Below are 12350 nucleotides of genomic sequence, written 5' to 3'. Positions count from 1 at the left end.
GCCCGAAGCAAAATTTCGACATTCGTAATGACCCAAGATGTCTACAGGAACAGAAATCTTAAATGTTCAAAAAAGCCTCTTTTTTTCCCCCCCTTTCATTATTGGAAAAAAAAAATTCCTGAAAAGTAGAAAAGAAAATTAAAAATCATCCACAATTTTATCATTCATGCGTAGCGACTATTTACATTTTAATGACTTTTCTTCAGGGGCTTTTTTTTTTTCCGTGCCTAGTTTTTATTTTACATAATTATATCCATTCTCTATGTGCAATTTTTATCTTGTGTTTTTTTTTTCAGTTACTATTATATCATAAGCATTTCCTACATTATACCGTCTTTGTGAACATTGCGTTTTATGACTCCATAATGTTCTATGCAAGGATTATGGCATGGCTTATTTAACCAAGCACTTAAATTTGAATTTTTTCCTTCCTATTACTGATGCTGCGGTCATGCGTCTTCCTGACAGGCTCAGCCCGGCCCCACTCTGGCCCACCACCAAGGTTTTGGTTTCTCTCACTAAGCTTATGCACGCCAATCGTGTAATTACGAGATCAAAAGATGTGCCCTTCTGAAGGCATGCAACACACATTTACAAATAACTCTCTTAAAAAGCCTCTGCCAATTTGCACCCTGATCTGCCTTGTAAGAAAACACCCAGTTCATACACCTGTGATCATTTTACAAGGCTAGCTAATTGGAAAGACATTGAATATTGTTGTTTTTATTTGCATGACTTTGATTGGGACAGATATTGTAACATTTCCCCCACGTTTGTGAAACAGTGGTTTCCTCTTTGTGGAAAGATCTTCAAGGTCCTTTCTCCAATCATCTATTGGCTTCTTTGTTTTTATTAAATATTTGTTATTGACTCCAATATATAAATACATGATGGTCTTTTAAAATAGTTGCTTCAAAATGTGTTTTCCTTTGAAGTTTGATTTTTAAGGTTTTTATAGACAGAAGATTTTTTTTTATATTGCATCTGCCCCTCTTTTCCTTTGGGATTTTTAGAAAATTTTTTCTCAATCTAGGCATTCCTTCTCTTCCCAGACGTTTGATAAATATTCATTTCTTTGTAATCATTTGTTTCTGTTTGATTTTGCAAAAACTGTGAACTGCCTGAAATTTGTTTCAGTACATAACTAATTATCCCTAACTAATTATCCCCTTATAGTTCATTCAATAATCTTATTTCTTTCCTTCTTTATCCTATATTAATGCTTCACATGTCATGAGCTACAACCCAAGCGGTCTCTGTTTAGTTGAACTAATGTGCCACACAGTTTAAATTCCTATATTTTCAAAGACTGTTCAAGTCTCTGTTCATGTGTGCTCATGGGTGGTTTGAGTTTAAGGAGATTCCGCTGTTTGGAATGAATTATTTTTCCTATTTCTACCTGATTCACAGGAAGAAACCAGTTCAAAGTCAAGCAATGCTGAGGATGAGACCAGCACATCGGAAAATAATCAAGTCAATGTCAATCAGGGTGAGTCTTACGTCCTTCCAATCTGGTCTTTGACTTTTTTTCTTTTTTTTAACTGGGGATTGAAGCCGGGGCAATCTACCACTGAGCCGCATCCCCAGTCTTTTTCTTTTTTAAATTTTGAGACAGGGTCTCCCTAAATTGCTCAGATTGGCCTCGAATTTGTGATCCTCCTACTTTATTCTCCAAGTTCCTGAGAACTTGGAGAATAAAGTAGGAGGATCACAGGCATATGCTACAGCACCCAGCAGACCTTTTAATTTTATATTCAAGTATGATTTAGATGTGTCAATCTAAGCCTGCGGAAACTCCACGTGATTCACCGTTTCAGGTTTGAAGTCTCTTCTAAACTTCCTCCTCGATTGAAGATGGCTTTGTGTCTGTCTTTCTTCCTGAAGCCCATCCCAAGCACTTCTTTTGTGGTCCACATTGACAGTGGAAGCTTCTGAGAAAGGATGATCTTCCTAGAAGTGGATTTTATTCCACCTCCGTCACGTGCAGTCATGGTAGATCTGTGGGTGACCAGTTTGTTCCTTCGTTAATCTTCCTTCTGTTCGCCTGCCCCTGAGTCACCTCCACACCCAGCTCTTGGGGGAACTCACTGATCTTCTTTTTCTTCCTGAGGTGAGGCAGATGCCCTCCTAGGTCAGAACCTTCCCCTTCAATTCTTTGAGAACATTCTTATCTGCAGCCCTCCAGACCTGACAATCGGCAGCGTTTTGTCACCTCTCATCTTGCCCGTGAAATCTCAGGCCCTTTGCTATACACAGGGAAGAGCTAAACTGGGATACAGAATCCCTTGTAGGAGGAGGAACCACGAAGCTGTTATGCAGGGAACTCCCCCAGACCATCAGAGTGCAACTCCAGGAGACTGAGGGGTTAAAGGAACAATGTCCAATGTACAGGCTGTCGGTCACACCCAGACAGGAACCCCCTGCTAACAGGGCAGACAGACCCCAGGAAATGAATACTCCCCGGTGCCTTGCAGACCCCCTAGGATACCTCACCCTCTCCTCTAGCTTTAGAAGCTGCCGTTCTCTGTCCATGGTTCTGAAATTTCAGAGTTGAGATTCTAAAAGGGCCTGGCTTTCCAAATTCAGGAGAACAAAGTCCACAAAAAAATCTGAGTAGCTCCTATCACTGCTCATGAGGATCGGCAAAGACGTCATGCGTCTTTCCCTCATTCATTGATTCGTGTGGCCAATACGGGGTCCAGGGTGGGTCTCGTTCTCCTCTCATGCTCTCAGTCGCGGGGACAGCGCTCTGGCCACGTCCGGCCAAAGGGAAGAGACAGATAGCACCAGCCACTATTGTCCTTTTATCTTTTATATTTCAACTGTCTGCATTAGGCTTATGAGTGAAATGTGGAAATCAATCCTGGTTGTGGTTTATTGACAATCAGTGGAGACGCATTCCACCCAGGTGACACTGTCAGAAATGGCAGGGTGCTTCTGTGCCGCGGCTCTGTTATAAAGATGTTTCTGCTCATTGCCGACTCTGGGGAAGGAATGCTTTCTCCCCCACTGGGAATCTGTATTTGAGGTCTTTTGTTAATAAAAAAAAAATGGCAGATAACTGCACAGCCGTTTTCCCCGAATGAGATCAGAGAAACGGGAGGCTACCACGGTGATGGTGGAATCTCTACTTACAGATCTACCTAATAGGTCAGCTTGTCTGAAAACGTGTTGTTTTGTTTCCTTTATGGGGATCAAAAGAGGGAGAGAGAGAAAGAGTTGAGTATTTCCAGGAGGAGGTTTCGAGATCAATTATAGACGTTTTATGGGCTTCAGAGGTAGGTGAGGGTTTCTTAATTATAAGTTACAATCTCTTGACTTATTTATTTGATTCAATCAGGCTCTGTTTAACCATGACCTAGCATTCTATTATTGGCTGTGGATAGTATTTGACATATAGTAAGCCCTAAATGATTTTTTTTTAATGAGACACTGACAGATTCTTGATATAAAGGATATGGTCATTGGCCATAAAGAAAGCATACTTTAGGATAGAAGATAATTTTTTTTAATTTATTTTTTTGTTTTGGTACCAAGGATGAACCCAGGGGCGCTTAACCACTGAGCCACATCCTCAACCCTTTTTATATTTTATTTAGAGACAGGGTCTTGCTAAGTTGCTGAGGCTAGCCTTGAACTTGTGATCCTCCTGCCTCAGCCTCCTGAGCTGCTGAGATTAGAGGCGTGTTCCACTGCACCTGGCTGAAGACAGTTTTGTGAATAGCTTAGTCCATTTCAACTTGACAGATGTTCATGAAGCAGATATTGTATTCTGGGTCCCACGCTGAACACTTGATGCATTGAATTCTAGAGGTGAGGCCCAGATGCTGAGAGAGGTCCACAAAACCACAGTGGAGCTGCGAGTTGAACCCAGATTTTTTGTGACTCACATGTCCACATGTGCCCAGCTGTATGGCCTTGCTTGCTGGACCTGCTACCTTGCAGGTGTAAACCATGCATCCAGGGAGCAGGAGAGAGAAGAGTGTTGGTTCTCCTAGCAGATGGGCTTGGAAATTGTACTATTTCATTTGGCAACCTTGAAGGTTTCCAGAGCGAGGGACCTGGGGGATTCAGCAAGCCATAAATTGGTACCAAAGATGTGGGAACTGGGCACAAGGTCACATCGTCTTACTGCTAGTCTGGAGGTTGCCTGGGGACTCTGTCTTGATCCACCTTGTTGGGCCCCTTCAACATCCATGTGGAGAGCAGACTCACCTCCTCCATCTGGCCTATCTTCCCTGATGAGTGACTGAGACTACCCAACTGGAAAATACATCCAGTCAACTTGGCTTTCTTTCTGTCCAGAGCCATCTCCCCCTGGCATCCCACCAGCCCAGGTGCCAGATCAGTGTCTCCGACACGTCCCAGTTGATGGGCCTTCCGTTTTCCATCTAGCATGTGGACCACCCTCCTCCGGGCACTGACTGCTACAACCCTGTCCTTGGAGCAGGGCCAGAGGGATCACCAAGGTGCTTTGGAGGGTCTTTCTGTTCCTCTCCTGGCGACACCACCCTGCAACAGGAGAAAGAGCTGTGGTGCCAAGGGGAGAGAGATGGTGGAGCTGACGCTCTCGCAGACCGTGCAGGATTCTTCAAAATTGCACAGTCTTGTCCCAGTGACCCGGTGCTCATTTTCAGCACCTGCCAAAGCTCCCTCCTGGGTTTGCCGCACAGAGGTGGATCGAGGGCCTGTGTCTTCCTAGGTCTGGCAGTGACCAAGGAGCAGCTGCCTAGAGGTGGAGCTGGGGGTATGTGGACAGCACTTGGCCGTGCAGGCCAGGATGCCCACATGTGCACATGAGGATGTTGTGTCAGAGCTGGGAGTGGACCAACGGCCAAGAGCCGGCTTTCCCTGAGCGTGGAGTGAGGCTGAAAATTCTACAAGAGGTCTAGACTGGCTAGGTGCATGTTGGGAGGAAAGCGTTTCTTCTACCTGTTGAAGTTCACAGTGTGAATGAACCAGCCGCAGCAGGCGCCATGAGAAGGGTTATTTAGAGGTGCCTGAAGGAGTACTCAGAGCTGAGCAATTCACCAGAGAGTGGCCAGAGATCAAGGTTTATCTACCACCTTCATGTAAATAAATAGATAAATAAATAAATAAAAAAAGGTGAGGGTGGGCTTAGGATTTCAATGGAAAAATATGAAAATTTCTTTGGGGCTTTTGGATGCTAAGGGGCAGCTGAACTCACGTATCCCAGGGCTAAGGGTCAGTCTCCTCCCAAGTAGAGAACGGGCCTCTGAGGGGGTTAAATAGCAGCTGAGGTTGTGCGGGCCTTTGCTTGTATTCTGGGAATGTTCTGGTAGCTGCTGATGGTTGAAATGTTTTCAGTTTCAAGTAATTTTCATGCCACTTTGGTGGGCTGTTAATTCCTTCATATATGTATCAAGGAAGGAGACTGGGATCTATTTTATCTCATCGTCAATAGCTTGATTTTCATTTTACAACTTATTAGACTTAATAGGCTTCCATTTTTTCGACTCTCGCCCTAGGTCTGGCAACTGCTGGAGGACTGGATGTTTAGATGGTTATCTTTCACAAAGGGAAGGAAATCTGGCCCATCTTAATTGTTTCGTGGTATGTCTCTTGCCAACATGATGATGCTTATGCTGGGCACAGTCACGTGATGCGAGGTGGTACCAGGGCACCAAATTGCTGAATGCTAGTGAACCATGCCACTTAAATATTGCAGAATCCTGGGTGCTTTTCTATGTGTATCCAAGGGCTACCCCCTTTGTAGCTCATAGTGCTTTTGCCTAGCATGTGTGAGATATGTGATATCCTGAGTCCAATTGAGGTGGGGAGGGCTGGTGGAGAGAAGAAAGGTAGGATCACGTATCAAGTCAGCAGACCAATCTATCTTTCAAAGATCACCCCTCCCACATTATATCACAGTTCTTGAACATAAAGCAGGACTTATAATGAGACAAGCATTTTCACTCAAAAATCATGTGGATGATATTTGATGGAATATTATTGGGTAGCATATCACTCAGTCTCTTGGAAATAGTCCACACACACATTAGTCTTATCACTGTGCTTTTGTTAAGAGATATTGTATTTGTTATATACTGCTACATACAAATTACCCCAAAGCTTAGTCATTGAAAACAACTGCTTTCAGAAATTTAAAAAATAAAAATGTGTAAGTACACAATGGAATACCATTCAGCCTTAAAAAATAGCAAAATGCTGTTGTTTGTGACAGCGTGGATGAGTACATTATCTTAAATAAAATAAGCCACAGAAAGACCCATGGGTATGACCTCACTTATGCGTGGAATCTAAAAAAGGCAAACTCAGAGGAGCAGAAAATAAAATAGAGCTTACCAGGGAGAGAGGAGATACTGGCCAAGGGACACAGAATTAGACCAGAGGAATAAGTTCAAGAGATCTATTGTACCTCATGGTGACAAGAAAACGGTACTATGTATTTGAAGTTCATAGAAGTATATTTTATATGAAAGTTATAAAAGCGTATTATATATCTGAAGATTGCCAAGAATAAGTTATTTTAAGTTAAATTTATTTTTTTTAAATGTTGAGGCAGGGTCTCGCTAAGTTGCTTAGGGACTCTCTAAATTGCTGAAGCAAAACCTGTAGTCCTCCTGCCTCAGTCCACCAAGTTGCTAGGATTACAGGCATGCACCACCACACCTGAGAATAAGTTTTAAGTCTTTCCAAGGATTCATTATCTCAGTTTCTGTAGGTCAGGATCTGGGTGGGGACTGGCGAGGTCCTCTCCCAGTTGAGGAGTCAGCCAGGGTTGCAGCTACCGTAAGGCTTGGCGGGGGGGAGGGACCTCTTCCAAGCCCACTACCATGGTGGTTGGTAGGAGCCAGTTCCTAGTGGGATGTTGGACTGAGGGCCTCAGCACCCCACAGGCTATCGACTGGAGAATGTCCAGTTCTAAGATGTTCCCCTGATGGACACATCCTGCATCATCCCAGAACTGTGAATATGATGGGACGTCCTTTCCTTGATTAGGTCACATTATACGGTCAAGGAGATTTTGTAAATGTGGCGAAGGTCTCCGTTGGCCTAAGGCGGGGGAAAATGGCATCGTCACAAAGGCCCCTTTCGAAGTCGACTCAACCCATATGGGGGTTGAGTCTGGGTCCTGAAGTCAGAGCTTCAGAGCTTGAGAAGGCTTTGCCCAGCACCACTGCCTTGCGGAGGGAGGGTACCATGTGGCAAGTCCTGCAGGTGACCACAGCCCCTGCTGGGAGCGTTCATCTCTCAGATGAGAGCCAGCAAGGAGACGGTCCTAGAGCCGCCAGGAACCCACATCTGCCAACACAAAGAATGAGCTTGGAAGAGCACTCCCCGGCTGATTTCGGATGCGTGACAATTTGAGCAGAGAGCCCAGCCAACCTGTCCTCAAGCTCCTGGCCCAGGCAAACAGTGTGATGACACATTTGTATTGTTTTAGTCCATTTGTTATATTTGTTCAGATTCTTATGCAGAATTATAGACTGGATTGTGTCCCCCTTCCAATGCATACGTTGAAGCCTGAACTGTACTGGGTGACCGTATTCGGAGCCAGGGCCTTTAAGGATAGAATTAAGATGAAATGATGTCATGGGTTAGGGTCTAGATCTGAGGGATGAGTGTCCTTATTAGAAGAGACACCAAAAGTACATGCTCTCTCTCTCTCTTTCTTTCTCTCCTTCTGTGTACATCTACCAAGGAAAGTCCAGGACGAGAGCCCTCACCAGATATCAAGCTGACCAGAAACTCAGTCTTGGACTTCTGGTTTCCAGAAATGTGAGAAAATACATTTCTATTGTTGAAAACACCCAGTCCATGGTATTTTTGTTATAGAAGCTCAAGTAGACTAATACATGCAGAGGTAGAAAACTAATGAAGTAACATCCCATCATTTCACTGTAGTCTATTGATTAAAATGATGCTCATTCTACTTTCCAAGGAGGGTATTGCATGAAACCATATGAGAACCCCTGCGGACCATCTTAGAACTGTCTTCCCACCACGATATGTTTAACAAAAACGTCACTTAGTACATGTGCCAATCATCAGGTCGGTGAACTGCTCACGGAAACTGAGAATTTAGAGGCCTCCCATATGCAAAAGCATCTGCAGGATGGGTCAGTTCCCCCAGCTTTGCCCTCTCTCAGCAGGAAGGGGCTTGCCGATGTCCTCACCTGTTTTTCCGTAGAAATGGAATGTAGGAATTGGTGGGGAAATGTCACAGTGGTCCACCTCGTGCTGTGAAGACAGCCCTTGCCGCTCTGCCCCTGGGACTTATTCTAAAATTGATTATGTTTCTTTCTCTTCCTCTCTGCCTGCTCCTCCCCAATCTCTCTCCCTTGCTCATCTTAGGGGGGACCCCATCACCTCTCTTCCCCATCCTTGGCAGAGTTACCTGTCTTCCAGCCCACACCCACCACGGGAAGGAAGGAACCCAGACCCAGGCATGGCACCAAGAACGGGCTGTGTCCCCACTTAACAACTGAATGACAACAGAGAACACCTGGAATGTAGCCTGGAATAGCCTCCGTAGTGGAATGAATCGGACCAAATCCTATGGACATACCTGAATACACCACAGAGAATCCCAACACCAAGTACATCCACCAGACTCTAAGAAGGAAGGAAGGAAGGAAGGAAGGAAGGAAGGAAGGAAGGAAGGAAGGAAGGAAGGAAGGAAGGAAGGAAGGAAGGAAGGAAGGAAGGAAGGAAAGAAGGAGAGAGAGAGAGAGAGGGAGAGAGAGAGAGAAGAGAGAGAGAGAGAGAGAGAGAGAAAGAAAGAAAGAAAGAAAGAAAGAAAGAAAGAAAGAAAGAAAGAAAGAAAGAAAACTATCATAATTTCAGAAAGATCTGTAGAGTAGAGAGAGTGGATTGGGGAGAAAGAGGGAAGTGCTGGGGTCACAATTGCAGCCAGTGACGCTCCATACTTTTGTGATTCTGTCAAAATGTATCCCAACGTTACATAGAACTAAAAAGAATCAATGAATTAAAAAAACTTGAAAAAAAATCCCTGTTCCCCAGGATGGGCAGAAACACAGCGTCTGGGACAGGAATCCTCCATGTTTCTCCTTTGCTAGCCAAGAGAGAAAACGTCTCTATCTTTTTTCTCAAAGAAGTAAAGGAATGAAATAAAATCCTTCACCCACAGTGTCATCAGAAGCATTAAGCAGAGATCAAAGCCCTGGGCCTAGCCCTTGGCCAATGCTTCCTAAATATCAACGATTATGAGTATCTCCATCGGGAAGGTGTCTTGGATGATCTAGAATGCCGTGTGTGTGCGCGCGCGTGTGTGTGCGCGCGCGCGCGCTGCTATCTGCTCTTCTGTATTTTATATTGTTTAATCTTCACATCCCACTCTATGAGCTAGCTATCCATTTCCCTGAATCTACAAGTAACAAAACTCACTCAAGCCCAGAGAGGTTAAGGGAATGGAGGACGCCTCACAGCCACCCGGACACACAGCCAGGATTTGAGCCCAGGTGCTTCCTGCTTTGGGCCCCGCTGAGCTGATAGGATGAAAGTGGCCTGGACTTCAGTGCCGCAGCCCCAGGGGGCGAGAACATTCTCATTTTTTCCCCTTCCTTTGGGCCTAAGCAGAGATTCTCCTACATCCAGCATTCCCAGGACGCCAGGACAATAGAGAGGATTAAGGTTCTGACTCTTCTCCACTTTTCCTTTGTCAATTCGGACACTGCCCACCGGAAAAGCCAGGCCCACCTTAGGGGATGCCCGCCGCTCTGTGTGAGAGAGCATGCAGGGGCCTGGGAGGGTGGTTTGCAGCCCCGTTCTCCAGGTCTCTCCCAGCCTGGCCTTTTTGGGTCTGGGGCTGAATCAATCATGGGCCCGAGGGACAGGGCTGGGTGCAAGTTCCCCCAACCGCATTGAGAAACGCTGGGCCTCTGCAGAGATGCAGTCCATTAAGGAATTGCCCCTTGCTAATGCTCTCCACTGTGGAGTGCTGTTCGGCTGGGGCCTCCTGAGGGGCAGCTGAAAGTGTTTTCTTTCTGTTCATCCCAGTCCCTGGATTCCTCTATTTAATGAGGTCTTTGCTTTTGTCTTTAAAGAGCGCCCTCGCTGTTAGCTGGAAGGCCACTGCTACAGGGAGCAGGGACACAGCCAGAGAAGAGGGACCAGAGAGCCAACCCACTCACCCTTAGAAGACGCTCGCTCGCTGTCTCGGCCGGCCACCTCCTCTCCGGCTGGCCCCATCCCTGTCCTTCCTGACGTTTCCAATTTGGGGTTTCAGAGGCCTGCCACCTACTTGTTGAACCTGCCCTAGTTCCAGAGCCGACTCCCCCGGGGACACAGAGTTTATGAATAGTCTCCACCCCCAGGGACCAGCGGGGACCAGAATGCATTCACGTTCTCAGAAAATAGGGCTCGCAGAGCTGGCTAGGCCTCTGGCTGCCTCCCCCACCCCTGCCTCTTCTCCAGCTCTGGTGCTGGGGATCAGGCCCCATCAGAGGACTCCCCGGGAGACCCACATCGTCTCCAAGGCAGCACGTACGGGACATGGGGCTGGCCTTTGTCCATCTTCTGTTGCTAAAACGGAATAGAAGTTCACGTGGCTCTTGGTTCCAGAGGCTGGGAAGCCCAAGATCCTCGTGGAACCTGGTGAGAGTCTTCCTGCTGCATCCTAACCTGCAGGGGACATCACACAGGGAGACAGTGCAGGCCAGCCAGCATGGGTCTCTCTTCCTCTTCTCCTAAAGGCCACTAATGCCATTGGGGAGGCCCCACCCACAAGATCCCATCTAGTCCTAATTACCTCCCCAAAGTCCCACCTCTAAATACCATGAACTCCTGGACTTGGAGATTCAATTTCCAACACATGGAGTTTACAGAGTGTGTGTGTGTGTGGGGGGGCACATCCAAACCATAGTGTGTTCCACTATCAATGTCTATTTCCATCCCAGAGACCGGGGCCTCCATCTTGACCAGCCAGGCTACGGTCTGCCCCGTGATCCCCCTCAAATGCCCTAACCCCAGCCCCCAGCTCCACGTTGACCCTACCCCTTCTTAATGTCCCTGGCCGTCCTCTGAGGCTAAATATGTAGGGCTCCACGCTGCACATTGGGACCCCCCAGGGGATCGAAATCCTTGGTCTCGCCACCCAGAGATGACGATTTCACTGGTCTGGAGCAGGGTCTGAGATTTTTAGCACTTTTGAAATGACTCCCCACGTCATTCCAATGACCAAGTATCGGTATTAAGAAACACAGCAAAACAGAACATCAGTTTAAAGAGAACTGAACGTAGAGACCTCAGGTTGAGGACTCCATCTTTCTCAGGGAACATGGAATGTGAAAACAGAACTCTCTCACAGAGACCAGGCGATCGTCCATGGATTTGATGACTCCTCCCGGACCTGTTACCCTCTGTCCCCGATCCTTGCTCGGCCACCCAGCGGCTGAGGCTGAGGCTGCTGGTGGGTGTCCAGAAGAGGCCCCTAATTGGTCAGTTTTCATTAGGGGACGGGAGCAAACGGAACCTAGGCTTGAGGGGCCTTCCTGATCAAACCTGGAAGAATCAGAGGCTGACAGTGTGCGAACCTCACTATTCCCAGCAAAAGAACATCCTCGATATTATTCTCAGACATAAAACCCCATTCAGAAGACTCTTCGAAAGGGTGGTAATAAGAGGGACCCACGGAGCTGGGATTCTGGGAAGATAAAACGAACCGTCTAAGAGCCTCTGTGTTTTTGTTTTTATTTTTGCATGAAATGGGCCAAATGCATTCTTTTTTTTTCTAACAAAGTCAACCAGGAAAGAAAGCCATCTGAAAACCAACCCTGGGAATGACGGTGATGTGTAGAGAGGGGACAGAGCCTGGAACGCGGGACAGGAGGGAGCCGGCTAATGGCCAAAACGATGATCCATTTGCAAAGCTGAGCGACTATCGTGTTTGCTCCCAACCATGTCCAAGTGAGAGCTCTTCGGGGACCCCCAGTGGCTGTCGGTCCTTGGAATCAAGCCCTGTGTGTGTGAGGCTGCTGGTGCCTTTGGCCCATTCCAATGAGCAGATGTCGCCTCACTGTAGCTCAGCCGCATTTCCATACCAGCAGCCCAGACCCTGCCCCAGGCCACCTCTGAGCAAAGGGGCTGCACGTCCCCGGAACTCACAGAGCCTCCCTGTTCCAGGTGAGAAAGGAGAATGGCTGGTTTGAAAACTGCCGTTGGGAAGGGAATAAATAGACCCCCTAATCCCACATTTCCCTCGCCTTCCTGTCGCTGACATGCTCTCTTGAACAGCTTGCTTTTTGCTGGGGCAATGTAAAGAATCTGATGTTCATTCATATTTGTCAGGTGCCTACTTTAGGTATGAGTTTTTTTTTTTTTTGGAAGCAGTGATTACAACACCA

Source organism: Ictidomys tridecemlineatus, chromosome 10 (genome assembly GCF_052094955.1).
Source record: "Ictidomys tridecemlineatus isolate mIctTri1 chromosome 10, mIctTri1.hap1, whole genome shotgun sequence".
In the NCBI taxonomy this organism is placed as follows: Eukaryota; Metazoa; Chordata; class Mammalia; order Rodentia; family Sciuridae; genus Ictidomys; species Ictidomys tridecemlineatus.
This window is presented reverse-complemented; position numbering follows the sequence as displayed.